This window comes from Hemiscyllium ocellatum, chromosome 4 (assembly GCF_020745735.1).
Source record: "Hemiscyllium ocellatum isolate sHemOce1 chromosome 4, sHemOce1.pat.X.cur, whole genome shotgun sequence".
Lineage (NCBI taxonomy): Eukaryota > Metazoa > Chordata > Chondrichthyes > Orectolobiformes > Hemiscylliidae > Hemiscyllium > Hemiscyllium ocellatum.
In genome coordinates, this window is record NC_083404.1 from 8,769,486 (window position 1) to 8,794,636 (window position 25,151).

A 25,151-nucleotide genomic window follows, 5' to 3' on the forward strand; every position below is an offset into this window, starting at 1 on the left:
CATATGAGGAGAGACCAGATCGGTTGAGATTGTATTTACTAGAGTTCAGAAGAATGAGGAGATTTCTCATAAGGAAACTTATAAAATTCTAACAGGGTTTAGTCAGGGTAGTTGAGGAAGGATTTTTTTTGATGACTGGACAATCTGAGCCAGGGTCACAGTTCAAGGATAGAGGATAAGCTTTTTAGGACACTGATGAGGAGAAGTGTTGAGCCATTTATATAAATAATTTGGTTGTGAATATAGGATGTTTGGCTTGTAAGTTTCCAGATGACAGGGTTACCTCAGAGTACATTGGGACCTTGATCAGATGGGCCAATTGGTTGAGGAGTGACAAATTAAGTTTAACCTAGATAAATGTGAGATGCTGCATTTTGGAAAATGGTAAGGTCCCGGGGAGTGTTGCTGAACAAAGAGACATCAGAGTGCAAGTTCATAGTTCCTTGAAAAGGAATCGCAGATAAACAGGGTGGTGAAGAAGATATTTGGTATGCTTTCGTTTATTGGTCAGAGCATTGAGTACAGGAGTTGGGAGGTCATGTTGCGGATGTACAGGACATTGGTTAGGCCACTGTTGGAATACTGTGTACAATTCTGGTTGCCCTTCTATAGGAAGGATGTTGTTAAGCTCGAAAGAGCAGAAAGGATTTACAAGGATGTTGCTGGGCTTGGAGGGTTTAAGCTATAGTGAGAAGTTGAATAAGGTGGGACTATTTTCTCTGGAGGGTGCAAGGTTGAGGGATGATATTACAGAAGTTTGTAAAATCAGGAAAGGCATGGATAGGGTGAAGAGTCAAGGTCTTTTCCCCAGGGTGGGGCATTCCAAAACTAGAGAGCATAGCTCAGAGGGAAAAGATTTAAAAGGGACCTAAAAGGCAACTTTTTCAAGCAGAGGATGGTGCGTGTATGGAATGAGCTGCCAGAGGAAGTGGTGGAGGCTGGTACAATTACAACATTTAAAAGGCATCTGGATGGATATATGAATAGGAATAGTTTACAGGGGTATGGGCCAAGTGCTGACAAATGGGACTAGATTATGTTCGGATATCCGGCTAGCATGGACAAGTTGGTCCAAAGGATCTGTTTCTATGCTTACATCTCTTAACTTAATAGAGTTCTACGAGGAAGTGACCAAGTTGATAGATGAAGGAAGGGCTGTTGATGTCATATACATAGACTTTAGTAAGGTGTTTGATTAAGCTTCCCCATGGTAGATTAATGGAGAAAGTGAAGTCACATGGTGTGCAGGGTGTTCTAGCGAGGTGGATAAAGATCTGGTTGAGCAACAGGAGACAGAGAGTAGTAGTTGAAGGGAGTTTCTCAAAATGGAGAAAGGTGACCAGTAGGTGTTCCACAGGGGTCAGTGTTGGGGCCACTGTTGTTTGTAATATACATAAATGATCTGGAAGAGGGCACTGTTGATATGATCAGCAAGTTTGCAGATGACACGAAGATTGGTGGAGGAGATAGACTGGAGGGTTGGTTGGAAAAGTGGCAGATGGTTTTCAATCCATTTAGGCAAGTCTAATTCTAGAGCGAATTATACAATGAATAGAAGAGCCTTGGGAAAAGTTGATGGGCAGAGAGATCTGGGAGTGCAGGTCCATTGTACCCTGGAGGTTGCTGCACAGGTGGATAGAGTGGTCAAGAAGGCATATATTGAGTATAAGAGCTGGCAAGTCATGTTAAAATTGTACAAGACATTGGTTCGGCTGCACTTAGAATACTGTGTACAATTCTGGACGCCAAATTACCAAAAGGATGTGGACGCTTTGGAGAGGGTGTAGAGAAGATTCACGAGGATGTTGCCTGGTAAGAAAGGTGCTAGTTATGAAGAGAGGTTGAGTAGGTTAGGTTTATTTTCACTAGAAAAAAGGAGATTATGGGGGGATCTGATGGAGGTTTAAAACTCATGAAAGGTATAAACAGGGTGGATAGAGACAAGCTTTTTCCCAAGGTGTAGGATTCAATAACGAGAGGTCATGCTTTCAATGTGAGAGATGGAAAGTTTAACGAGGATACACGCGGTAAGATGGTGGGCGTTTGGAACATGTTGCCAGCAGAGGTGGTGGAGGCAGGCATGGTAGATTCATTTAAGATGCGTCTGGACAGATGCATGAGTAGGTGGGGAGCATAGGGGTTCAGATGCTTAGGAATTGACCGACAGTTTTAGACAGTACATTTGGATCAGCTCAGGCTTGGAGGGCTGAAGGGCATGTTCCTGGGCTGTAAATTTTCTTTGTTCTTTGTTCTATGACTCTAAGACTAAATTTCTTCACGTAGAGAGTGGTGAACCTATTGAATTCTCTGCCACAGGGAGCTGTTAAGGCCAAAATGCTGAAGACTTTCAAGAACGATGTAGATACAGTTCTTAGGACTAAAAGGATCAAAGGATGTGGAGAGAAAATGGGATCAGCCATGCAGAGCAGACTTGAAGGGGCAAAGACTTGTGACTCTGCTCCTAGTTTCTGTGTTTCTATGTTACAGACTTTTGAATGGAAACAAAGCATGTTGGGACAGGAACAGGTCTCTCAGCTTCTCAAACCCATTCTGTCATTCATTTAGATCATGACTGATCTGTATTTAATACAAATAATTTGCTTTCATTCCATATCCCTCAACACCATTGCCTAGTAAAAATCTTATCAGTCGAAGTTTTGAAATTTTAAATGACTCAGCCTCAACAGATTTAGGGAGAGGCTTTCAGACTTCCATCGGCTTCACTCCGAAGAAATACTTTTTGACGTCACTCCTGAACAAGTTGCCTCTAACTTGATGATTATGTGCTTTAATCATCTTAATTGCTCCATACATCAATTAGATCACAGCTACTCTTCAATACATGTTTGTTCTTAGTCTCAATACTGTAGCCAATAATAACAGTTCACTGCCACTTTATTATTACTACTTATAGTTACCAGATTTGTGTGGATTCAGTTTGCCTGGTTTGGTACAATATCTGATAATGTTAAAGTTTCAGTCATCTGTTATATTAAAAATACAGGGTTTTTTTTCTATAATGCGCATTTCATCAGTGTGAATTGGCTATAATGTGATTAATAAATTGTGCATGTTGTTTGCATAATGCTAACTTTCTGCTGAATGCGAGCTTTCCATAGCGTGATCTTCTACAGCGCAGTTACTATAGCAGTTTCCCAGTGTGTGATTTTCAATAATGCAAGTTTGCAGAGTAACATAATGGTCGCGTTATAGCAGAAAAACCGGTATCAATACAATCTTTGCATTGTTTGGCAAATGGAGTATAATTTGGGAAATGATCTCCCTGCTATAGGAAAGATGTTGTGAGACTTGAAAGGGTTCAGAAAACACTTACAAGGATGTTGCCGGCATTGGAGGGGTTGAGCTACAGGGAGAGGCTGAATAGACTGAGGCATTTTTCCCTGGAGTGTCGGGGGCTGAGGGGTGACATTACAGAAGTTTATAAAATCAGGAGAACCATTGATAGGGTGAATAGCCAAGGTCTTTCCCCCAGTGCCAGCATGAGTGAGGTGCCGGGAGGGGCGGGGGGAGAGCTGGTGGTGGTGGAGGAGGTGGAGTCCATGACTAGAAGGAATAATTTTAAGGTGAGAAGGGACCTAAGGGGCAACTTTTTCATGTGGTGCATGTATGAAATGAGCTATCAGAGGAAATGCTGGAGGCTGGTTCAATGGCAACATTTAAAAGGCATCTGGATGGGTATATGAATAGCAAGGATTTAGCGGGATATGGGCTGGGTGCTGGCAAATGGGACTGGATCAGTTTAGGATATCTGGTTGGCAAGAATGAGTTGGACTGATAAGTCTGTTTTCATGCTGCTTGACTCTGGATCTATGTGAAGTTGTTCATTTTGGATGGGAAAACAAAAGAATGGAGCACTATTCAAATGGAGATAAACTGTAGAAAGTTGCAACACAAAAGGACTTGGTGCTGCTTGTGCACAAAACACAGAAAGCTAGAACACAGGGGCAGCAGGTAGTCAGGAATGTTGGCCCTTATTTCAAGGGGGTTAGAGTATAAGAGTAGAGAAGTCGAGAGTGTGGTGCTGGAAAAGCACAGCAGGTCAGGCAGTATCCGAGGAGCAGGAGAGTCAACGTTTTGGGCAAAAGCCCATCATCAGAAATTCTCCTGCTCCTCGGATGCTGCCTGACCTGCTGTGCTTTTCCGGCACCACACTCTTGACTCTAATCTCCAGCATCTGCAGTCCTCACTTTCGCCGATAAGAGTAGGAAAGTCTTACCGCAACTGGACAAGGTGCTGGTGAGACCATATCTGGACTACTGTGAGCTGTTTTGGTCCCTTATTAAAGAAAAGATATTCTTTCATCGGAGGCGGATCAGAAAAGGTTTGCTAGGGTGACTGCTGGTATGGAAGGATTGCCTTATGAGCAAAGGTTAAACAGGTTGGAACTGCAGTCATTGGAATTTAGAAGAATGAGAGGTGATCTCATTGAATCATCTCAAATGAATAAGGGCTGGACAGGGTAAACGCTGAGAAGATGTTCCTATCATGGAAGAGTCTAGGACCAAAGGGCATAGTCTAGAATAAATAGGTATCAGTTTAAGATCGAATGAGGAGGAATTTGTTTGTTCAAAGGCTTGAGTGTCCTTGCAACAGAGAGCTGTGGGTGCAGAGTCCTTGAGTGCATTTAAGGCTGAGATAGAGAGATTCTTGATCAGTTTGAGAATCAAGAGTTTTGAGGAAAAAGTAAGAAAGTGGACATGAGGAGGGTTGGATCAACCATGGTCCTATTGAATGGTGGAGCAGGCTTCAGGGGCCGAATGGCCTACTCCCCATCCTATTTCTTCTGGCCCTATGAGACTGTCCACTAGCTGTAGCTCTGATGCCTCGCTATGTCTTTCATATTTTCCAATTGATTGACAATAATAACCTATACCTGCTTATCCTTCTGAGTCTGCCTTGAAACCTTGGCAAAGTTGATGTTACCATCCTCTTCCAAAGCCTCTCCTTGTTGGTTATATTGGGTGAGATCGCACTCACCTGGTTCCTTTCTGATCTATCGAGTTGTCATTAGAGTATCACCTTTAATAACCTCATTGCCCACTTCCTCACTGTTACCTCATGAACCAATCAAGGATCCAGGCTTGTGCCTCTTCCTTTTCTCAGCTCCGTACTATTTCTAAATGACATCATTTAAAACCACAATGGGCAGAATTTTCCATTCCCTTGAGTAGCGCAGCCAATGTTGACAAAGTTGGGAAAATATGGCAGGAATGAGAAAATCCACATTTTGATGTCTAAGAAAAATGTTCCCTTCAGCATCATATAGCAATTATCTTATTTCCATTAACTTGCATCTCATTATTAGCCCAACTTCTCTGATTTATGTGTCACTTCCAGTTCTCCTCTTCTTCCCCAAGGTAGATAGCACAAACTCCTGCAATGTAAGGCATTTCGTCGGAGGTGGTACCCGGTTGCTGCAGCTCACTGCTTACTTATGCCATCCTTCCTCCACCTTGGTCTTCACTATGATGTTCCGACAAGCTCTATTGGCATCATTCTCATCCACCCTTCAAGTAGGCATGGGAAAAACACCACCCTCACCACATTATCATTCCCGCTCTTGGTTCAATTCTCAACCATTTCAACCCTTCAACACTTATCTTTCAAGCTCCGGGCACTCAACACTTGTATGTTGTGCCACATTGTTTTGCATGCAAGGACACATGCATCGAAGCAGGATACATCTTATACTTTTAGTTTCATTTCCTAGCGCTCACTCACTTTATGCTTATAGAGTCACAGAGTCATGGAGATGTACTGCACGGAAACAGACTCTTCCACGCCTACTAGGTATCCTAATCTAATCTAGTCTCATTTGCCAGGACTTGACCCATATCCCTGTAACCCTTTCTTATTCATATACCAATCCAGATGCCTATTAAATGTTGTAATTGTACCAGCCTCCATCACTTTCTCTGGCAGCTCATTCCATACAAGTACCGTCCTCTGCGTGAAAAGGTTGCCCCTTAGGTCCCTTTTATGTCTTTCTCCTCTCCCCCTAAACCTATGCCCTCGAGCTCTGGACTGCACCCCTCCCCCCACCAGGAAAAATACTTTTTCTGTTTATCCTATCCATGCTCCTCATGATTTGATAAACCTCTATAAGGTCACCCCTCAGCCTCCGATGCTCCAGCGAAAACAGCCCCAGCTTGTTCAGCCTCTCCCTATAGCTCAAATCCTCCAACCCTTGCAACATCCTTGTAAATCTTTTCTGGACCCTTTCAAGTTTCACAACATCCTTCCAATAGGAGGGAGACCAGAATTGCACGCAATATTCCAACAGTGGCCTAACCAATGTCCTGTACAGCCATAACTTGACCTCCCAACTCCTGTACTCAATACTCTGACCAATAAAGGAAAGCATACAAGCGCCTTCTTCACTATCCTATCTACCTGCAAACTCCACTTTCAAGGAGCTATGAACCTGCACTCCAGGGTCTTTTTGTTCAGCAACATTCCCCAGGACCTTACTATTAAGTTCTGCTCTGATTTGCCTTTTCACAATGCACCACCTCACATATATCTAAATTAGACTCCATCAGCCGCTTCTCAACTTATTGGCCCATCTGATCAAGGTCCCATTGTGATTGGAGGTAACCTTCTTCACTATCCACTACACCTCCAATTTTGGTGTCATCTGCAAATGTACTAACTATAACTCCTAAGTTCACATCCAAATCATTTATATAAATGATGAAAAGCAGTGGCCCCAGCACTGATCCTTGTGGCACACCACTGGTCACAGGCCTCGAATCTGAAAAGCAACCCTCCACTACACCTTCTGTCTTCTACCTTTGAGCCAGTTCTGTATCCAAATGGCTAATTATTCCTGTAATTCCATACCTTGCTAACCAGTCTGCCATGAGGAACCTTGTCGAACGCCTTACTGAAGTTCATGTGGATCACATCCACTGCTCTGCCCTCATCAATCCTCTTTGTTGGTTTTTCAAAAAACTCAATCAAGTTCATGAGACATGATTTCCCACGCAGAAAGTCATCTTGACTATCCTGAATCGGTCCTTGCCTTTCCAAATACATGTAAATCCTGTCCCTCAGGATTCCCTCCAACAACCTGCCCACCAACAATGTCAGGCTCACCGGTCTATAGTTCCCTAGCCTGTCCATACCACCTTCCTTAATAGTGGCACCACGTTAGCCAACCTCCAATCTTCCAGCACCTCACCTGTGACTATAGATGATACAAATATCTCAGCAAGGGGCCCAGCAATCAGTTCCCTAGCTTCCCACAGAGTTCTAGGGTACACCTGATCAGGTCCTGGGAATTTATTCACCTTTATGCATTTTAAGACATTCTTCACCTCCTCCACAGAATATAGAACATAGAACGGTACAGCACAGTACAGCAGGCCCTTCAGCTCTCAATGTTGTGTCGGCCTTTTATCCTACTCTACGATGAAGCTAACGTACATGCCCTTCGTTGTGCTAACTTACATGTGCCTGTCCAAGAGTCGCTTAAATGTCCCTAATGTATCTCACTCTACCACCACTGCTGGCAGTGCATTCCACGTACCTATCATTCTCTTTGTCAAGAATCTACCTCTGACATCTCTCTTCAAACTTCCTCCAATCACCATAAAATTATGTCCCCTTGTGATAGGCATCCCTGCCTTTGAAAAAGTCTCTGACTATCCGCTCCATCTATTCCTCTTAACATCTTGTACACCTCAATCAAGTCACCTCTCATCCATCTTCACTCCAATGAGAAAAGCTCCCTCAAACTTTCTATATAAGACATGCCCTCTCGTCCAGGCAGCATCCTGGTAAGTTTGTTCTGCACCTTCTCTAAAGCTTCCACATCCTTCCTATAATGAGGTGACGAGAACTGAACACAATATTCTAAGTGTGGTCTAACCAGGACTCTATAGAGCTGCAGCATAATCACGCAGCTCACAATCCCCCTGCTAATGAAAGCCAACACATCATACGTCATTTTAACAACCCTATCAACTTGGATGACAATTTTGAGGGATCTATGAACAGGGACCCCAAGATCCCTCTGTTCCTCCACACTGCCAAGAATCCTGTCTTTAATCCTGTATTCTGCATTCAAACCCCACCTTCCAAAGTAAATGACTTCACACTTTTCCAGGTTGAACTCCATCTGCCAATTATCAGCCCAGTTTTGCTTCCTGCTAATGTCTCGTTTTCGGATTTCCTAGAGTATAGAAACAAGTCCAAAACCACCCTTTGAAAAGTAACCCACCCAGACCCATTCCCCATATTTACCCCTCACTAATGCACTTAACACTCCGGGCAATTTAGCCTGGCCTGCACATTTTGGATTCTGGGAAGAAACTGGAGCACCCAGAAGAAACCCACGCAGACCTGGAGAGAACATTCAAACTCCGCATAAACAGTCGCCTGGGGTGGGAATTGAACCCAAATCCCTCACACTGTGAGGCAGCAGTACTAACCAGTAAGCCACCATGCTACCCGTATTGCAACCTACGACAGCCCTCCACATATCCTCAACTCCACCAACCTTTGTGTCATTAGCAAACTTACTAACCCACCCTTCCACTTCCTCATCCATGTTATTGATAAAAGCCACAAAGTGCGCAGGTCCAGATTCTACCCTTGCGGAGCATCACTGGTCACCAAGCTCTAGGCTGAAGACTTTCCATCTACCACCACCTTCTGTTTTCTATGGGTCAGCCAATTCTGTATCCACACTGATAGGTTTCTCTATATCCTATGCCTCCTTACTTTCTGAATGACCCCACCATGGGGAACCTTATCAAACTCGATGTTTTGGGCATAAGCCCTTCATCAGGAATGAAGGGTTTATGCCCGAAACATCGAGTTTCCTGCTCCTTGGATGCTGCCTGGCCTGCTGCGCTTTTCCAGCAACACATTTTCGGCTCTGATCTTCAGCATCTGCAGACCTTACTTTTTCCTCGAACCTTAACAAACACCTTGCTAAAATCCATGTGCACCACATACACTGCTCTACCTTCATCAACATGTTTTGCCACATACTCCCCTGTAATATGGTCATTTTTCAAGCCGTCACCAGCTATTTCCCCACATTAAATATCTTCCATGTCCTTCTCCACAGTAAACACTGATGCAAAATACTTGTTTAGCATCTCTCCCATCTCTTGCAGCTCCACACAAAGGCTGCCTTGCTGATCTTTGAGGGGCCCTATTCTCTCCCTAGTTACCCTTTTGTCCTTAATGTATTTGCAAAAACCCTTTGGATTCTCCTTAATTCTATTTGTCAAAGCTATTGCATGTCTCCTTTTTGCCCTCCTGATTTCCCTCTTAAGTATATTCCTACTGCCTTTATATTCTTCTGAGGATTCACTCGGTCTATCCTGTCTATACCTGACATATGCTTCCTTCTTTTTCTTAACCAAAACCTCAATTTCTATAGGCATCCAGCATTCCCTACACCTACCAGCCTTGCCTTTCACCCTAACAGGAATAAACTGTCTCTGGTCTCTCATTATCTCATTTTTGAAGGCTTCCCATTTTCTAGTTGTCCCTTTATCTTTTGAACATCTGTCCCCAATCAACTTTTGAAAGTTCTTGCCTAATCCTGTCAAAATTGGCCTTCCTTTGCAGGAAATGCAAAACTTGCGCCCACACCTCCTCCCTTACTTCTCTCCAAGGCCCCAAGGGATCCTTCCATATCCACCACAAATTCACCTGCACCTCCACACACATCATCTATTGCATCCGCTGCACCCGATGTGGCCTCCTCTATATTGGGGAGATGGGCCGCCTACTTGCAGAACGCTTCAGGGAACACCTCTGGGACGCCCGAACCAACCAACCCAACCACCCCGTGGCTCAACACTTTAACTCTCCCTCCCACTCCACCGAAGACATGCAGGTCCTTGGACTCCTCCATCGCCAGAACATAACAACACAACGGTTGGAGGAAGAGCGCCTCAACTTCCGCCTGAGAACCCTCCAACCACAAGGGATGAACTCGGATTTCTCCAGTTTCTTCATTTCCCCTCCCCCCACCTTGTCTCAGTCGATTCCCTTGAACTCAGCACCGCCCTCCTAACCTGCAATCCTCTTCCTGACCTCTCCGCCCCCACCCCACTCCGGCCTATCACCCTCACCTTGATCTCCTTCCACCTATCACATCTCCATCGCCCCTCCCCCAAGTCTCTCCTCCCTACCTTTTATCTTAGCCTGCTTGGCACACTCTCCTCATTCCTGATGAAGGGCTCTGGCCCGAAACGTCGAATTTCCTGTTTCTTGGATGCTGCCTAACCTGCTGTGCTTTAACCAGCAACACATTTTCAGCTCAAAATTGGCCTTCCTCCAATTTAGAACTTCAACTTTTAAATTTAGTCTATCCTTTTCCATCACTATTTTAAAACTGAAATAATTATGGTTGCTGGCCCCAAAGTGCCCTCCCACTGACATCTCAGTCACCTGCCCTTCCTTATTTCCAAAGAGTAGGTCAAGTTTTGCACCTTCTCTAGTAGGTGCATTCACATACTAAATCAGAAAATGTTCTTGTACACACTTAACAAATTCCCCTCCATTACTTGAAGGCTGCCAGTCTCATTGGTTTGCATCGTTCTTAACACAGAAGAGAAGGCTGGCAATTTGAAATTGTGGGAGGGCAGTGAACAGTCAAGGGGTGAACATGTAGCTTTATGGCACTGGGCTATGGTAATGTCACAACCACAGCATGTTCTATCAGATTAGACAGCAAACAAATTGCACATGCTTCAAGCAAATGGTAATATCTGAAAGTCAAAGGGGACCAGACCTGATTGAGGTCAAGCAGGATTACGGTCAGTAAGGAGGTACCACCACAACTGGTCAACTTGCCCATCAGATTACACTGTAAGAATTTTGCCATGGTCAGCCATGTGCTTGGTCACCAGATGCTGAAGGTCTGTGCTCCTGCAGTCTGGGGATTGGGCCAGAGTCACTCCTACAAGTGATGTGCAACCAGTCTGGAGAAACTGGTAGGTCAGTCAAAATGCTGCGGAAGCATCATGGGCGAGGCCATGCTCAGGCAGTTATTCATGCCAGTCCATCCAGGGAGTGAGCCATATCAGTCTTGCTGGGCGAGGCATTAATGGTTGGGGGACGGTTCAGTGATGGGGCACAATTCTGTTTGGAGGAAGAGATCTTAGAGACCATAAGATGAGACAGGGAGCTCAATCTATCCTCATGAGGAAAACCCTTCATATCTGGAATCAGCCAAGTGAACCTTGTCTGGACCGCCTCTAATGGCTGTAATCTTTCCACTGATAAAAGGCCCAAAATGTTCCCAGTAATCCAGCTCAGGCTGATTAGTGCCTTATATAGTTTAGCAAAGCTTTCCGACGTTGATACTCTATTCCTTTTGAAATAAAAACCAACATTCCATATGCATTCCCTACTACCAGCTGAACTTGGACGCGAGCTTTTTGTGATTCATGCACAAGGACTCACAAATCCTTCTGCCCTTAGCTTTCTGCAGTCTTTCTCCATTTAAATAATCAGTTCCTCGATTCTTCCTGCCAAAGCACATAACCTCATGTTTTCCCATATGGCAGCATGGTGGCTCAGTGGTTAGCACTGATGCCAGGGATCAAGGTTCAATTCTAGCCTTAGGTGACTGCCTGTGTGGAGTTTGTATGCTTTCCCTGCATCTGTGTAGGTTTCCTCTGGGTACTCCAGTTTCCTCTCACAGTCTAAAAATGTACAGGTTAGGCCATGCTAAATTGCCCTGTAATATGCAGATTAGGTGGATTTGCTATGGCAAATGAAGGATTATAGGGGTTAGGTATGGGGTGGAAAGCTGTTTGGAGGGTTGGTGCAGACTTGATGAGCTGAATGGCCTCTTTCTGCACTGTAAGCATTCTATTGTATGCTATTCCATTTGCCAAGTTTTTGCCCACCCACTTAACCCTGTCTATATATCTTTGCAAGCTCTTTGTGTCATCCACATAGAACATAGAACATAGAACATAGAAGGATACAGCGCAGTACAGGCCCTTCGGCCCTCGATGTTGCGCCGACCGAGTCCTACCTAACCTATACTAGCCCAATAACTTCCAAATGCCTATCCAATGCCCGCTTAAATGAACATAAAGAAGGAGAGTTCACCACTGATACGGGCAGGGCATTCCATGAACTCACAACCCGCTGTGTGAAGAATCTACCCCTAACATCTGTCCTATACCTACCACCCCTTAATTTAAAGCTATGTCTCCTAGTAACACCTGACTCCATTAGCGGTAAAAGGTTCTTAGTATCTACCCTATCTAAACCCCTAATCATCTTATACACTTCTATCAGATCTCCCCTAAACCTTCTCTTCTCCAATGAGAACAGCCCCAAGTGCCTCAGCCTTTCCTCATAAGATTTTCCTACCATTCCAGGCAACATCCTGGTAAACCTCCTCTGCACTCGTTCTAAAGCTTCCACATCCTTCCTATAGTATGGCGACCAAAACTGCACACAATACTCCAGATGAGGCCTCACCAGAGTCTTATACAACTGCAACATCTTCTCACCTATCCCATCGTTGTGTTCCTGTCGTCCACAGACTTGGCTATAATATATTCACTTCATTCATCCAAATCATTAATATATATTGTCAATCATTACGACCCCAGCGCAATCCCTGCAGCCACCCCTATGCCATGTCTCGGTGATAAAAGCAAATTGCTGACAGTTGTAGACCAATAGAAAGTCTTCTAAGCAAGCTTCGGTTCAAATGGAAATCAAGCCAGTTCCAAGCTTGTCAAAGGTGGTCAAAGCAGACCCTTTCAGTGTTTACAAGAAATCAAAATATGGAGAGATAGAAACATTATCAGGTTTTCACATATCCAACCAACAGAGCGAGAGGGAGACATGGAGCTTTACTCTGAGAGGTTTTCTTTATTCAGAATCCCTGGGTTTATGGGAATCCAAGAACACAGGACCCCATAGTCTCTTCCAAAACCAGATATTTCAGGATAATAAATCCATCTTTTAACTCCCTCAAAGCTTTGCTTGGCTATTTTTCCAAGCTGCTTGACTTTCTCATTGCTCACATTAAACAATTGACCTCATTCCTTGGTTCATCCAAGATGTCTCCAACGGTTCAAAATCTTTCAGTTCTTCACACAGTCCAAAAATATAAACATGCAGTCACAACACTGTTACCAAATCCCATTCATCCATCATCCTCTGCTTGTATTTTTAAATTCACTCATAGGATATGGGTATCACTTCTGAGCCAGAATGTTTTGCTCATGCCTAATTGCCCTGGAGAATGTGGCGAGCTGTAGTGTTGAACTGCTGCAATCTGTGGGGTGCAGGAACACCACAGTGCTGTTAGGAAATGAGTTCTAGAATTTTGCTCCAGTTACAATGAGGGAACAGCGATATTATTCCAAATCAGACTGGTGTGGGGCTTGGAGGGGAATTTTCAGTTGCAATTTTTCTGCTGCTGTTGACATTCTGGGTAGTAATGATCATGGGTTTGGAAGATGCTATTGGAGGAGTTTTAATGTGTTACTGCAGAGCATCTTTAGATGGTACACATTAATACTACTGTGTGCATGTGGTGAAAGGAGTGAATGTTTTGGGTGGGGTGCCAGTGAAATAGGTTGCTTTATCCTAGACAGTGTTGAGCTCCTTGAATGTCGCTGGTGCTGCATTCAGAGCAAACAGAGTACTCCATCTTGACTTGTGCCCTGTCAATGGTGGACAGGAGAAAATTAATGTTACTCACACAGAAAGGAGAGGAGTTACTCAGTGCAAAATGCCTAACCTCAGACCCACTCTTGTTGAGACAGTATTTATATGGCTGTGTCCATATCAGTTTCTTGTCAATAGTAACCACAAGGAAGTTGACAGTAGTTATACAATCCTAATTTAGGGCATTAATGTATCTGGTAATTTGTATGAATTGTTGCATGACTAAAAGTGAAATCAAATTGAGGTGTAAAAATACTTGAAAACTCCAACTCAAATACCTGCCCTGAACTGATGTACTTGCAGCACTAACAGAGGCAAATTGGGAGTGCAGAACTACTTGCTAGTCTATTCATTTAAATATTTTAATTGTAAATACTGTATTTTTTTATTTTTCTGTATTTTTGATTGTGAAATGAAATGGGAAAAGGACTGATTGAAAATTAATGACCGTGGAAAGGATTGCTGTGACTTATAAGAGCAAGTTGCCTGACACATTGTTATGAGTGCTGATTATACTGGCTGTTTGCTCAAATAGTGAGGCCAATCTAGTTGCAAATGAGTTGGAGTCAAGGAGTGTGTATGAAACAAAAACAGAAATTTCTGGGAAAACTCAATAGGTCTGGTGATCCTTTATATATGAATGGAAATTCAGCTGGCAACAAGTGGCTGATTGGTCTAGGTAATGGTGACCAGTTTTGATGACAAAGGCCTTCTTTCTGTGAACAATGATGTGTGTGTGTGGACAGTTTGTGAGTGTAAATGCTTGTGCGTAAGCCATTGGACCTCTAGAAAGGAACCAGCTGCTCTTTGTAGTAAAAACACCTTGAGCCTGAACAAAGCCAGATTATAGCATCTCCTCATTGTTGTAAACTGTGCCTCTTACTCAATAACTCAGAGACTTTATAAGTGTGAGCCAGTTGTTCTGTACCTCCTGTAATCAGGTCACAGTAACTGGAGAAGAAACATTGAGGAGCAGCAGATCCTGACAAACAAAAAGAACCATCTCAGTGAATCCCATGGATGGGGACCAGTGAACTGCCTTCCCAGCCTACCCCACATTCATAACACCCTTTCTTTTGTGTGTTTGTCTGTATCAGTCTGTACATGTGTGTGACAGAGGATATTCTTATAGAAGCTAGCTTTTTGATTGTCCTAGAAAATTTCCAATGAGCTCCACAATCTCCCACCAAGTCCGTAATAAAGGCACACCCTCTGTCCATAAGACAATGTAACCCCTTGACTCAAACTCTCACACATACAGTTATTCACCTCCCAATTCTTCCCCCAATCTTTCTCTGACTTCCTACAGTCACTCCGACTCTAAAAGCCACTCTGTGCCCATCACACAATCTCTACCTCAAGCAGCGCAATCTAACCTTCTCCTAGGCTTCAGCCTCTTCTGTAGCATTCCCTACTCAACAGAGAGCCAGGCTTGTCAAGCACACTCACTTTCAGAGGAAGAACCTGTTTTTAAAAAATGTACTCTGTGGCCTAAGTGCATACTGGGACCTCTAACTTGATATGCTCATGCTATCATTTGACTACTGATATTATTTTTGGACTATGTTCATCTTTGTTCTTACAGATGGAATCTTATGTATGCGAGTCATTTGCATTAGTAATAATTTCAAGCAGTGCCTGTGTATGTAACTCCACTGCTGTAATACTGATTGTTTCATTCATTCCATCAATCACTGAGTAACTAACACTCGTGTTGTAGTTTGATCTAATGTGGCAACAATGGTTAGTGCCCTTCTAATGGGCTGTTTATTGGCTGGTTGAGCGAACTAGTGAGTAAGCACAGCTGTTTCTGCTTGGAATAAACAGAGCACTTAAAATACTAAAACTGACAACTTTGAAACTAGTGTTAATGCAAGTAGATAATAGTTTTTACTTTTCTGACTGTTGCAAGTGTTAAACTTGCACATTTTAATTGGTGGGCACTATGCCGTGTTTATTTTTCTTTGTGAATAAAGTGAGTTCAGTCTGCTGATGGCGGGTATCCATTGGCATTCTGATCCCCCTGTGCTACACAGAAACTCACTGCGCAAACATGCATGGCTGGCTCCTGTTTTATTTCACTGGCAGTCATAATCAGATGGCAGACACTAGAGTCATTTTGTGCTTCCCATGAATCTTGGGTACGCAAGTTAAATATTGCATTCAACATTTGGAGAGTGACACTTCTGCAAAAGGTTCTACACTGTAAAAAAAATTCTTAATTTTGATCGGGAGTATAAAAAAAATTTATAATGAAGGGGTACAAAACATAAAAGATAATACTGGGTTAATTATCCCATTACTGCAACACCTCTTCTCGTGCCAAAACAACCTCATTTAGTATTTAATCACTTCTTAGAAACTTTTAAGAAATATTATCACTTCTCCAATATCCAGCTTCAGCTGAATGCCTGTAAAGGATGGAATACAACTTAAATGTAATGCCTTCCATAGCCAAATAGTTTACCTTATGTTCAAACAGAAGCATAGAATCCCTACAGTGTGGAAGCAGGCCATTTGGCCCATCAAGTCCACACCAACCCTCTGAAGGGCATCCCAATCAGACCTCCACACCCCACCCCACCCCCCCATTGTCCCCACCTTATCCTTGTATTTCCCATGGCTAACCCACCTTGCTGGCATATCTCTATGAGGCAATTTAGCATGCTCAATCCACCTAACCTGCACACCTTTGGACTGTGGGAGGAATCCGGAGCACCCAGAGAAAACCCAGGCAGACACGGGGAGAAAACTCCACACAGACAGTTGCCTGAGGCTGGGATCGAACCTGGGTGCCTGGTTCTGTGAGGCAGCAGTGTTAATTAAAGGTGCTTCAAGGAGTTGCTTTCAGAGCTGTCAACTTTGAGGAAGAAAACGAGGATACCATATGTTGACAAAAAGTTTCAAATCTAAGAAGTACAACTTAGATCAGTAAAACCTTTTATCCATCTTAGCTCATTCAGTGTACAGGTAAAAAGTGAGGTCTGCAGATGCTGGAGATCAGAGCTGAAAATGTGTTGCTGGTTAAAGCACAGCAGGTTAGGCAGCATCCAAGGAACAGGAAATTCGACGTTTCGGGCCAGAGCCCTTCATCAGGAATGCTGAAGAGCTTCTGTGCAGAGGAGATGACCTGGGGGGTGCAGTGAGAGAGAGACTCACTGAAATCCTTGTAGAGGGAGGAAAAGAGCTTCTTCAAGGAAGGCATCCTTGCAAGAGGATTCGCAGTAGGTTAAAATCTTCAAGTAAAAAGTGAGGTCTGCAGATGCTGGAGATCAGAGCTGAAAATGTGTTGCTGGTTAAACCACAGCAGGATGAAGGGCTCTGGCCCGAAACGTCGAATTTCCTGTTCCTTGGATGCTGCCTAACCTGCTGTGCTTTAACCAGCAACACATTTACAGCTCATTCAGTGTACAGACCTCAGAGTACATTTACAGTATCTAAGCAGTTCATAAATTATTCTGGGGATATTGTCTCCATTGTTATACCTTGAGGTTTATTCTGAGGGTCGATCACAGTTTGTGTGAAAGACATGGGGTTGATCAATTCTCAGGTACCAAAGGAAATAGGAAAAGTTGTTATAGTCCTACTCACTCATCAGTCAGAATTGGCTTGTGGTGATATGAACCTTGAGGGTCACCACTAGGAGGGAGGTTGAGAAGGAGTGTCCTTCCTGATAGCCACAGCTAGGGCAGGAATTGAACCCAGGCTGTTGGAATCAGTCTGCATCAAATACCAGATGACTGAGCTGAGGGGAGGCAATAGCCTAGTAGTATCATTGTGAGCACATTAATCCAGAGACCCAGATAATATTTTGGGGACCTGGGTTCAAATCCTGCCATGGCAGATGCTGGAATTTGAATTAAACAAAAATCTGAGATTAATTATCTAATGATGACCATGAATCAATTGTTGAAAAAACCCCACCTGCTTCACTAATGTCCTTTAGAGTAGGAAATCATCCTTATTGGTCTGGCCTCCATATGAGTCAACAATGTGGTTGACTCTAACTGCCCTCTGGGTAATTAGGGGTGGGTGATAAATGCTGACCCAGCCAGCAATGCCCTCATCCTGTGAATGAATGTTTTTAAAAAACTGACTGCTGAGAATAGTGTTGGAAGGTGGAGTTGAGATAGAAGATTCACTGTAATTTTATTGAATATTGGAGTGGGCTGGAAGGGCCAAATGGCCTACGCCAATCTTTATTGTTTATGTTCTAGCTTCCAACACCAAAATATGCCTTTACTAATTTGAGCCTATTACACTCTGTTTTAATTGAAAGTAATACTTGCTACTGCATAAAGATGACACTGCAGTGGTTCCTTCAATGAACACGGATTAATTGCTAGAGCATAATCTTTTCAAATGGCAGTATAGAACTTTGAGTGTTTTCAGAGCAGATGGCATTGAAATGCGCTAAACACAAAACCTCTCTCAAAACCATGATAATTCAGTTTTAATTTGCAATTAGATTTTCTTAAAATAGAGAACTGAAAGGTGCCTCAGAAAAGGTATTCCCTACACTACACATGTGGAAATAGTTAACATTTGTGTAGTGTTTGACTCCTGTAATGTATGCTTTATGTGTTCACACCTTCACTCCTCAACGTTTCAGCTGCTGCCAATCATAGGACCTGAGGTTTGAGTTGAAGAATGAAACTGGTGTGTACTTTTTTAAAAAAAAGCACCTTCTGTTTGGAGGCAACACCCCTTCCCTCTGTGTAAGAAGGGCAATGGGCCTCAAAGCTACACATACACTCAGATCCAGCAGATCACCCAGATATCATCATAAAATCACTACAGTGCAAAATGAGGCCATTCAGCCCATCACGTCTGCACCAACCCTTTGACAGTACTCCACTGAAAAACTCACAGCTAATCCATCTAACCTGCACATTCCTATAGACAATTTAGTATGGCTCATCTACCTAAACTGTACATCTTTGGATTGTGGGAGGAACCCCACCACATACAAACTCCATACAATCACCCAAGGCTAGAATCAAACCTGGGTCCCTTGGCAGTGCAAGGCAGCAATGCTGATCACTGAGCCACCAGTCTCTGCAATTCCCAGCTTCAAATTCCCTCAAGACAGAAGGCACTCTAAAGGAAGGTGCCATCATTAAATTTGGGAGAGTGGTCCCTTTCAATTGCAAAAGCAAAAAGAGATTAAGACAATGCAGAAGTGAAAGTAACAAGCACAAATAATCAAACAATAGTCTCGGATCCCAATGAAACTGAGTATGTGTTAATAAGGGAGCCAACAGAAAATGGAGCATTCAGCATTGTTGCTGTTTTTTTGAGTGCTGAGCTTACAAAGTGTCAAGTAAAGAAGTTAATCCAAACATGATTTTAAGATCCATGCATTCTGGCTAGTTCTGTATACACTGCGTAAACTACTGAACAGAGCACTCCCGTTCTTTGATAGGGGTAATGCCTTTCACCCAGATTTTCTGCACCCCTCCCCCATTTACTGGATATGCTCGTGTATCACCAACTGAAAGCAGTAAAATGTAGCCCAGGCAGAAATACTACTTTGACAAATTTAGACTTTTACGAACGGATTCATGGTGTTTTTTTTTTTAATTGACCTATTAAGTTTGATTAAAAGACCAAAAAAAAGGGGGTTGTGTAAATCCGAGACAATAGTGCGTGGTTTGGGTTCCGGGGATTTGGGAAGGCAGAGTTGCTGCAGGGAGTCAGAGACTTATCAACGACTGTGCTGGGCTGTCACTGGAGCAGCCCTGCACAACCAGAGCTATGTTCACTGTTTTATCAGCAGATCAGATAAGATCTGTCTCCACCTCTAAGGCGCTGGAGTGTTGGGGGAAACTACTCTCAATGAATGTGTTTTAAGTGGGGCTAATGTGCTTCTGTTTTTCCTATTGTAAAGTTTCCATGGAAGTCGTCGGGGGGTGGGGAGGGCGGGGGAGTGTGTCTCTTAGATTACAGGGAGTTGTGTTAAATAACAGCTTAACTAATGGGGGGGGGGAAATCACTCTTCCCCCTCGTCCTCCAGTCACCCCCACCCCCCTTCCCCTCATTTATAGCAGTCTCCTCTTTCACACGCTCTCAGGTTACTGGTGCTTTGAGTCTTAAAAAAACTAAAGTTTTTATGTCCTTGTCCCAGCCTCCTGCTTTTTAAGAGCCACCCAGCTCCAGTGATTGGATTGAGGCTGTCTTGTGCCGAGTGGTTGAAGACGTGTTTCAACAGATGGTTGGGGTTAGAGCGTGTCATCACATCTGAGTGGGGGTTAGAGAGGAAAGCTGTACAGTAGGAACTGTGTGGTCCTGTGAGAGTGCACTGCGTATGGAAAGCAAAAGAAGATCTCTTTAGAAAAAGCCAAAAAAAGGAATACGATCTCTCAGGTACACTGTTTTGTTTTTTAGCCAGTAGGTTTTGCGAATGTTTAGATTGTAACTACCATAAGCCTGTTTCTCCTTTCAAGCCTATTGTATGACCAGAAGACTGTATATTCTTTGATTGCTCAGTATTAAAGGTAACTTGGTTTTGTTTGCTCTTTTTTAAGGTTTGCAATAGTGAGATGTGTGATTTTCTAAGAAAATGCTCAGTCTCATTGACTGCTGGGGTTGTTTAAGCTGCTGTGGGAAAGTCAGAACTCAGGAGGTTAGGAGCCTCAGTCTTCAATCAGCCCATACTTGTTTCCACTGATACCACTTTGGAGAATCACAAAGGCAGCAATATGCATTCCTGATTAAACTGCAGGAAGCAGAGCCGGTTGGACTCACTGACACTGCAGTTTTCTGAGCGTTTACACACCGGCACTAGTAAATTACCAGACATTTTTTGAAGGTTTCTTTGTAGTGTTATTTGGGAATAATTGAATTGTCAGCCAGCTTTGAAAGATGCCACATTAAATATTTTAATGGAAGTGGTTACTGATTACAGTTTACAAACGTTAATGTGATCGTTCCAGCTGTAAGAATATAATAATTATTGCAGCATACGGTATGTTTCTAATTACAATTACACAAGATACAGCAAATAAGTTGGGTGCAAGGACTTTTAAAAATGTTTAATCCATTGAGTACTAAAGGGTAATTCTGCCTAAACTCCAACTCCTGCAAGAGTTTTGTCAAATAGGGTTTGATACTGGTGAGAATTGCATTTGTATTCTGAATTTTTTGATTGGAAATGTCATGTGATGGCAAATGAATAAATGGAGAACTGGATGGACAGATTAATTTTGAACAGACCTGTTGCTTTCAGAATATGGGTCTAAGTGCAGTTTATTTAGTTGTAAATAACACTTGTGTGTATCTGTTCTAATGCATCAAATGTACATGTATTTTTGTGGACAGGTACTGGTCTCTCTGTCTGTCATAGTGAGGTTTTAGAAGTCAATTAATGAAGGAGAGCTTGGTTTTATGAGCTGTACACACCTGTGGATTTATTGTACGGCACTATAATAGAGGTAGCCTGTGAATGCACACTTGTTCATGATCCTAAGCAACAGTACTAATATACAGGGCTTCAGAAAGAGATTGAAACATATTTAAGTCTTCAGCATTAAATGATGTGAAAGAAAGTGTCGGCAATAATACAAAAACAACAAAAAAAGGGGAAAGAAAGTCTAATCAATGAAAAATTGAGACATTTCCAAAATACAAGCCTCATATTGAGCTGAAAATGTGTTGCTGGAAAAATGCAGCAGGTCAGGCAGCATCCAAGAAGCAGGAGAGTCGACGTTTTGGGCATGAGCCCTTCTTCAGGAAGAAGGGCTCATGCCCGAAACGTCAACTCTCCTGCTCCTTGGATGCTGCCTGACCTGCTGCGCTTTTCCAGCAACACATTTTCAGCTCTGATCTCCAGCATCTGCAGTCCTCACTTTCTCCTAGAAGATTTTTTCAAGCCTCATATTACCTTGTTTTGTCTCTGGGCTCTTAGGCACCGATTGCCCATCACTGTCAAGCAAGATGTAAGTTGTCAGAAATCATCAGCCAAATGGAAGACTTACTATAAAACTAGCTTTTCCAGCATCCTAACATAGCATGAGCCAGCAATTTTACATTTGAGTTGCATTTGGCTCCCCAAAATCCACACTTCAGGAATCTGGCACCTCTCAAGCAGGTATTATATAATATAAACACTCCTTGAGCTTTCACCTCCATGAAACATGCCCTACAACTGCGTTAATGTACTATCAGTCAGCAGCAGAAGAAACAATGTTGTCTGCAGACATATTTAACATATGGATTACAATACATCATAGAAAACAAATAATACTTAAGTTTTTATGCTCAAAAGTTGTGGAATAAAGCATCTGATTTCATACTTTCCTTATTTAATTCATTCTATTACTTCACCACCCATGATAGATCTGTCATCCAGTTCCAAATGATGTCCCCAACCATTAGCTGTATTTGGATACATAAAATCAACAAATGCTTCATGCTGTTTTCAGAGCAACAGAGACAAAACATTTCACACATGCATTTTCCTAAAATGACAGTGGTTTTGTGTTTGTTGGCTACAACCTGACACAGGAGAGTTTGTATGATGATATTATTGCATTTAACTTTTAGTTCTGGAGTTATATTATTCTTTGTAACTATTACTTATCAAGCATAACAACTATTTTTCACACATAATGCTTAAACTTTCTGGGAATGTGCCTTTATTGCATCTTTTGCTGTACCACTCTCTAACTTAGAAATTAGTCTGGTTCAAATCTTGTGTCCAGTCTGACCCAAGAAGCTAATGGATGGATAAAGGTTTGGTCACTGGTTTCATAAACTGTGACATTGTGCAAAGATATCAATCCTAGGTGGTCCATGTCACCATTAGCAATCTTTGGGTACTTCCTATGAGGGGAATTGGAGTGGGTTACAGTTGGCAGAATGGGGGATGTGTTTGGTGGGAGCAGGTATGGGTGATTGGAATAGGCATACTTCCTGTGAGTGAAAGTGAGGACTGCAGATGTTGGAGATTAGAGTCAAGGGTGGGGTGCTGGAAGAGCACAGCAGATCAGGCAGCATCCAAGGAACAGGAGAGTCGATGTTTCGGGCAAAAGTCCTTCATCAAGAATTTGCTTGCTCCTCAGATGCTGCCTGACCTGCTGTCCTCTCCCAGCACCACACTCTTGACTATAATTCCTGTGGGGTTGCCTAGCATTCCTGTTCCTCTTGGCTCCAAACTGGGTCTGTTCACAAATCATGGCAAGAAGGAAGTGGTGGTTGGTATCAGTGGCGGCACGGTGGCACAGTGGTTAGCACTGTTCCCTCACAGCGCCAGAGACCTGGGTTCAATTCCCACCTCAGGCGACTGACTGTGTGGAGTTTGCACATTCTCCCTGTGTTTGTGTGGGTTTCCTCCGGGTGCTCCGGTTTCCTCCCACAGTCCAAAAATGTGCAGGTTAGGTGAATTGGCCATGCTAAATTGCCCATTGTGTTATGTGCAGGGGTAAATGTAGGGGAATGGGTCTGGGTGGGTGCGTTTTGGCGGGTCAGTGTGGACTTGTTGGGCCGAAGGGCCTGTTTCCACACTGTAAGTAATCTATAATCTAAGGTGTGTGTGAGAGAGAATAATCTCCTCCTTGAACCAAGTTAAGTACATACCTTTTTGATACCATCTTTTAAGCACCATATGTTAGGCTAGAGGTAGTCTTGACCATCACTAACTTTGGCCTCAGTTTCATATTTAACTAATTAGATAGAAATTTTTATGTAACCTATTCTACTAATCAACTAGTTCAGAGATGTTATTATAGGCTTTGAAGCAGGTGGGCCATGAACCCAGACCTCTTGGTACAGAGGTAGGGACATTACCACTGTGCCACAAGAGGGCTGACCAATTATGTTATTTACTTATCTCCCATCTATTGCATGTGCCCACCTGTTAAATGCAGTTAACAGGTTCAACTGCTCCGTGTTGCTGAAAGAGTTTTGAATAATCAGGTTTTCAAGAACGTGATCCAGTTTTTTGGGGGGTTTTTTGAGAACTTGATTCAATGTGGCAAATCTTCATCAAATCTCTGTCTTCTTCTCTCTATGGAGAACAGCCTGAATGTCTTCAATCTGTCCTCATAACTGAGGTTTCTACTTCCTGGAGCCATGCCTGTAAGTCACTTCTGCACTCTCCAATGCATTCCCATCTTCTCTGTTATGTGGTGCCCCCACTTACATACAATCCTCCAGCTGAGGTCTAACAAGTGTTTTCTACAATTCAACATCACCTGCTTGCTCTTGTACTGTATGCTCATAGTAATAAAACCAAGGATACTACTCAAAATGTTAACTCTGTTTTCTTCCCATGGATGCTGCCAGGCCTGCTGTATTTCCTCAGCAATTTCTGTTTTCCTGTCAGAAATCCAGCAACTGTGTTTCCTTGTTTAATATTCGTGTATGGTTTGTTCACTGTCCTCGACCGATACTACCACCTTCAATGACTTGTGCATATATACAGACACACCCCTCTTCAGAATTGTACCCCTATTTTCTATTTTATATTGTCTTTTAATGTTATTCCTCCCAAAATGTATCACCTCACACTTCTCTTCATTGGGCATCATGTGCCACTTATCCACTCACTCCAACTTGTCAACATCCTTTAGGAATTCCACACTGTCTTCCTAACAGTTTACAATTCTTCTAAGTTTTGTGTCAAATGAAAACTTTGAAATCATTCAGCCAAATGTGGATTGTTTTGTGTTTAGGAAGAAAGGTCCAAGTGATAACCTTTGCTAGTGTCTTAAAAAAATGTTTTAGCAACCAACATATCAAATCAGAAATGTTTTGTCAACATTAGCGTGACGTTTAATGTACATATGTATCACTGAGTTAGACAGCATATTTCATTTTTGTACATTAGCTGTTTTACATTGTACATGTATACAGTCTACTTCTAAATTAAAACCACTCTATTTGAATAATCTATTGATTTTCAATTCAAATTGTATGAAAGTTACTTCTAAGAGAATTTGGTGCTTTGAACAGACCTCCAAATTGGTTAATTCACATTTAAATTCTTACCCTTAATTAATTCTGACAGGGTAAATTTGCTGCTTAATTGGAACTTATCACATTTCCAAAATAGAGATGTCACAGGTAAGGCCAGAGTTTAATGCCCTGAGAAGGTGTTGGCTGGTATTTCTTGATTGCAGTCTGTGTTGCGAAAATGCTCTTTTTACAATATGGTGAGATAGGGAACTCCAGACACAGCAGCAGACACAGAATGGTGATACGTTTCAAAGTCAGGATGATGTGTAACTTGGAGGGGGGCAGTTTATGGTGTTCCCAGGCATCTGTTGCCTTTTGGCAATTTAGGTGATGGAATCACAGGTTTTGGAGGTGCTACCAAAATTCAACCCAAAACAATCAGTTCATGGGAAGCAACCTTCTTGAGCTATCCAATCTCAATCTGTTGAGAAAAGAAAGGGAATTTGTTTGAAGAATGTGAGACTGAAAATGAGTCATTTGTACAACTTGTAACATCAAAGTGT

The 25,151-nt window shown here is 42.8% G+C and overlaps 1 protein-coding gene across 7 annotated transcripts in view; it reads left to right on the top strand.

Annotated features, from left to right (window-relative positions):
* sulf1 (sulfatase 1) overlaps nt 1–25,151 on the top strand; it is a 390,572-nt gene that overhangs the window by 52,769 nt on the left and 312,652 nt on the right. For 2 of the 7 annotated variants that reach the window (XM_060822706.1, XM_060822712.1), the window contains exon 1: nt 19,853–20,058. The exons of 3 other annotated variants lie outside the window; for them this stretch is intronic. The gene's annotated coding sequence lies outside the window, so the exon portion shown is untranslated. Of the gene's footprint in view, nt 1–19,852; nt 20,059–25,151 lie in introns of those variants that run through there. 2 more of the 7 variants (XM_060822718.1, XM_060822722.1) reach the window with 1 other exon arrangement.